Source organism: Motacilla alba, chromosome Z (assembly GCF_015832195.1).
Source record: "Motacilla alba alba isolate MOTALB_02 chromosome Z, Motacilla_alba_V1.0_pri, whole genome shotgun sequence".
NCBI lineage: Eukaryota > Metazoa > Chordata > Aves > Passeriformes > Motacillidae > Motacilla > Motacilla alba.
The window spans coordinates 69,654,041-69,659,914 of NC_052046.1; positions in this window are offsets into that span (position 1 = coordinate 69,654,041).

Sequence of the window (5,874 nt, forward strand, 5' to 3'; positions counted from 1 at the left end):
CAAAAAGCACTGTCAATCAAACATTTCATCTTGTGCACTCAAAAGCTCATTGTCTAATGTGTAGATGAAAACTTGAGCTGTCTAAAATGATGGAGCATAAATATTGCACAGAATTTAGATGAACAGCTCTAGACTCTGTAGGGTTTTTGTGCTGCCTTGCATGTTCTCACAAAGCATAGAGGAATGACAACATCAAAAATATTCAGAGGGGAGCTAATCTGGATGTCACTGAGGTACCCCAGCCACTGACACCAGTGATGTCACTGCAGATGTATGGAGACATACACATCTAGATTCACTTTGAATGGAGAGCCACGTCAGGCTAGCTCTGGTCAATTCTGAACAGGGAAGTAGCATCACTAGAAAAGAGCATTCAAAGTAGCATTCCTAGCTCCCTTCTTCTTCTCTCACCCTACTTGGGATCACAGCACAGGCAGGCTACCCTCAAAGGAGAGACAAGAGCCACTAGGGACTATCTGCTGTCTCTTTACTGCAGGCAGCAAACAGCCTGGGAGCAGCAGGCAGCCCCTCCTGGCTCTCATCTGCTGCACACGGCTGCTGTATTTGCTGGGTGACACAGGAGGCACTGCTTGTTCCCTCTTGGCACTGCAGGCTGTGGGATGGTGGCAGCGAGGAGCCATCGGGCACTTCTGGGAGCAGCAGCACGACTGCACCAAGCCGCTGACTGCCCCGCAGAGGACAGCCCTTGCTGGGATAGCAGAAAAGCCGGCTGCAGAACTGGACAGCAGCACAGGCAGAGGGCCCAGATGGTGAGTGAACAACTGATCGTGGTGCTTCTTGTAGGTGCACGCTGAGCACAACACCTGGCAGACTGCCCTGCAGCTCATGCCTGCAGTCACAGCTGCCTCCTGGCACCAGTGCTGTAGTTTGGACTGTCAGGATGGGCAAAAGCCAGAGCTTAGGCCTTGACCCCTGCTTTATTCAGTTCAACTTTCCAATGGATCTCTAAGAACCAAGTGCTCCAGTACTACCAAGCTGGAGTAACTCAAAAGTAGATTTGCTGTTCATTCTCAGGACAGACTATGGACCCAAGATCCCAGCTGTGCTGGCTGAGGCAGGAGGCAGTTGGTGCTCCTTGTGCAAGGAAAAACCCATGTGGAAAAAGCTGCCAGGGAGCAGGCTTACCTGAGGAGCCGCGTGGGAAGCTGCCATCCCCATGGATGATGGGCATACTGGGCAGTAAGGGCATGTTGTCCTGCTTCCTCAAGACCTTCTTCTTCAAGGCACTACCAGGGTGTTTCCTCTGCCCTGTAGAAGCTGTGCCATCGACAGGTGGTAGGCTAAAGGCTGCAGGGACCAAAGAGGAGCTTGTAAGTGGAGAGTGCTGGACAGGGTGACAATGGAAAGGGCCAGAAAAACTTGCCAGAGCTGGGTAACATCTCTTTGTTATCCCAAAGAACTTCAAGCATAACAAAGGACTACCACTTTATACCAAGTACAACACTAACATGGGACAATGATCACAGAATCCTAGAAGAGTTTGGGTTGGAAGGCACCTTTAAGCACCATCTAGTCCAACCCCCATGAGCAGGGACATCTTCATCTAGACCAGGTTCCTCAGAGCCCCATGTAAGCTGGCCTTGAACACCTTCAAGGATGGAACAACAACAGCTTCTCTGGGAAAACCCTTCCAGCTTTTCATCCCCGTTCATTAAAAAATAAAAAAAAATTCCTTATATCTAATCTAAATGTATCCTCTTCTAGCTTCAAACCAAATTGCAGTGATGCTTCCCCTAAGAAACAAGGCAACCCAGTATTGCTTTGCTTTTGTTTTCCTGTTCCAGAGCCTGGCTGGGGAAGTTACCAAAGGAAAGTGCATTTAACCTTGGGTGATGCCCTTGGGTTGCCACCTAAGGGCCCCGCTGCCACCCTCGGGCAGCGCTCACAGCCCTGCAGTCAGAGCCCCTCAGCTGGGATTCAATAGGGAACACTGCTTGCTCCTGGGGATACATCAGAAGCACTGGCTTCAGCACAGCTCTACAGTGCCAGCTCCTCAGCAGGGAGTGGCAGGAGAAGGATCTCTGCTGTTTTCATTAGAAGCACTTGAATTGTGTTTCTTCCAGGTTGCACCCTGGTTGAAAAGCATTCTTTTGGACTCCCCTTCCCTGGAGGCTGCTCTCCAGGAGAGAGTCTGAAGCCCCAGTGTACTTTGCAAGACAGAATTTTCTACTCTCAAAGACTTTAGAGGTGAAGGGGGGAAGCTGATATTCTGTTACTGACTCAGTGAGGCCATGGGCAAGACACTTCATGCCTCTCTAGTTTTCTTTGGGAAATGAAAAAAAATCCTCTGCAAGCTTCCACTCAGATGCAAGCCAAACAGCTCCCCAGTCTGATTGCAACACTGTGCAAAGGGCAAGCAAGTGGTCAAAAAGGACCACAAGTGTAGGCACCACTTACTTGCTTCAGCTGCATCCCCAGGCTCGACTGTCTCAGGAAGAAGCTGCGAGGATGTTTTCCTTTGTCTCCTTTTCTTCATCTCTCTCTCAAAGAGCTCTGCATCCTTCCGCTCTAAGTTCTTCTGAGCCAACATGCACAACGCAGCACGGATCTAGGTGCAATGGAAATACATCATGGACTGTAAGCAGAGACACACAAAGCAGACACACCATCTCATCAGGAGCACAGAGTCCCTAGAGTGCCATAGGCTCAGTGCAGCTCCATACACATTCCAATAGTTTCAGAGGAATGTCTCCCGTCCTCACCTGGGCAATTACACACAGTGAGGTGTCATGAGAAAACAAGTTGCAGAAACACTGATGTTAATGAGCAGAAAACTTGAGAATGAGGGGGCTGTGAGACACAGCCAGAAAGGTAAACCAGGAGTAATCAAACACTGCCATCTTCTTTTGCAGCCTTGCTTACACCCAACATTAGAATCTTTGCTTCTCTGCTTCCCAGGATGCACTTTGCCCACGTTCACTGATGGGTAGCTTGCTCTGTCATTCCGAACTTCTCTAAAACAGCCTTTGCACATAAAGAATGCTTCTGGCATGACCTTAGTACCATCTCCAAACCAGGGACCTTGGCACCACTGGAAACAGCCAAGCAATTGCTCTGTAGCTGTCCAGTATATTCCCAAGGGAATCCCCATCCGCCAGGAGTGGAAGATTATGATTGTCCGTGACATTTTGGGCCAAGCACTAAACAGCCACTGGAAAGGAAGTCTGCTCATCCCTGTCCTTATCCCTTAACCTTTCCAAAGCCGTCCCTCAGGTCTTTGTCACTCGTGAGACCAGGACTGGTGGGATGATCTGTCTCCTTGGCCTGGCTCAGTCGGAGGCCTGGTAATGGAAGCAAAGGTTCCTGTAAATCTCTGGCAGACTTCAGGCCCCCAAAAACACATTGCTGGCCAACAGGCAAGACAGGTTCCAGACTGCAGAGCTCTCAAGACACAGAGATTGTGATTGACAGCAGCAAGGTACAATGCCTAGACCCTGTCCCAAGGGATGGGCTACTGGCAGCAGACATGACATTACTCTGTTGGCCAGCAGACTGAAACCTGCTGCATGAAGAAGGCCTCAGCCCCTGGATGCTGGAGAGCCTCTGTGTCTGATAGAGAAGGGCAGAGATGGGGATTGCTCTTGACAGAGGTTCTTATCTGCCCTTATTCTTATCTGCCCTTATTCATGCTGATTTTAGTAAACATCTTCTTTTGGGTCCTGAAAGTCCCAGGTTCTAATACCTGTATGCATTGAGATCAACGTCTTCTTCTCTTTGTTGGAATATTTTAGAGCACATTCAAAGAAAAGCTTAGCATTGCAGGAGTGTTACCCAAACATGAACTGTGTTCTTGACACTAGATATTCATTTTCCTCAAGGATTTTCCTTCTAAACTGTATGAGACTGGGCCACTTTTGGGCCAGCCTAACTAGAGGCTGATTTTCTAACTGCAAGTAGAACAGTGGAGCTCATTCTGAAATACTCGCCAACAGAGCTGTTAGAACTAAGAGAACTAATTCTTTACATGGCTTCACCGAGGATAAATTCACATGGCAGCCAAGCAGTTTGAGAGGAATACCTGTGTTAAAACTGGATTCCTTCACCCTGTAGAATGCTTGGGTCAGTAATAAAAGAGAGACAGCTCAGGATTAATGAGATAGGTATTTTCTAGTCCAGAAATAGTCCAGAAAAAAGGTCCACTTACTTACTGAGCAATGCTATTCCCTAGCTGCACATCAGCAATTAAGGAGTCATTCCAAAGGGGCCGTAGCCAGGATTTGGCAGAACTAACCCTGAGCAAAGGGACCAGGGGATCTGATCCCTTTTTCTGCATCAGCAGAAGGACTTCTTCAAGTCTCATCTCTCCTATCATGACACGCCCAGAGATGGCAAAGGAACAACATCAGTGTCCTTGAGGCTTTCAACTTGAAAGCATTGGCTGACCCAGATGCACCAGAGACTGCATTTTGTCTGGCACAGTTCCACTTGCCAGGGATCAGGCAAGACAGGGAGGGAGGACAAGGCAGAAGGCATCTCCTCCCCCAGCCTCAGCCTGCAACACTGACACAGGCAGAGAGAGCCGGGCAGGAGATTTGTCATGCTGAACCTGCCATAGGTGGCTTTGGGCTTGTGCTGTCACAGGATGACAAACTCAGACCCTGCAGAGGATGCATCCATTTGGAAGGCACTTTATCCCTAACTAGAAAATTTATAAGGACATTCTGTCAGAGGAGGTGGTCCTATTTCAGCCAAGACAAAACCAGGCAATGTCCATGAATCTCCTTCACATCGCAGAGGCTTCAGCTCAGAAACTGCCCCAAGGAAAGGTTTTTTGCATCAAAAGCAGGAGGAAGGAGTGGCAGCATTTCTCATTTCATGCAAAAGGCCTTCTTTTTCCCTACTAATTGTGACACTAGAAAGGCTGCAGGGAGACAAAAGGCATGGGCAGGATGGAGAGGAATGTTTCCTTTCTCTGCACTGCATTTCCAGTGCCCCAAGGTACCACTGCAGCTCCTGCCACTCAGCACTAGTCACTGGAGGAATTTTCACAGCACCGCCAGACAACACTCCCAGGGACTGGGCTCTGGGAGAGTCCACCGAGCCCGTCAAGGAAATAAAAGGAATTTAAAGAAATGTTTAAAAGAATGGGTTTAACCAAGCTTTCCAAATGTGACCTCCGAGTCAAGACTACAATGGTCATTTTAGGACAGACATGCTCTGTACCTACCTGCATCTTCACAGTTCTCTTTGTTTTGGCTGCTGCATTCTGGCCTGGAGAAAATGGAGGACAAAAGAACATGTGAGGAGGTAGAAAGAGAATGGAGGGAATGGGAGTACCATGAAAGGAGGCAAACCTTCTTAGCATGGGCACTATGATGAAGGAGGAAATGCAACACAGAAACCCAAGAGGATACAAAGCTAATTCATTGTCCTTAAGCTTTCGGTTGCTGGAGTCACACAGAGCTGGCCAAGCTCTGTGTGAAACAATGGCCAAGTCCAGCAGAGGACCCTTTTTGAGGTGCTTTGAAGCCTTCCTCCCACTTCCCCACCACCACCTCTGCTCTTGGGGCATTGGTGTTGCCTTTGACCTTATGCTAGATCATCATAGATGGGCAAAATGGTGAATACACAGAGGTTTGCCTAAATGCATGGGACACCTGATGGGCAAAATAACCACACGAGACAGGAAGAGAGGGGTGAACAGCACACTGCAACAGCAGACACCATGGCTTACCTCATCTCCTGGGACTCCTGGCATTCCAGCTGCGGAGAGCTTTGCAGAGACCCCGCAGCACTGCCAAGAGGGGGACTTAGTGCCTTGCGTATGGGGGGGATCAAAGGTGGTCCCAAGGACCCCTTCTTCATATCCCCTCCACTGGAATACAGCAAGGAGGTCTGCAAAGAGTAGAACAC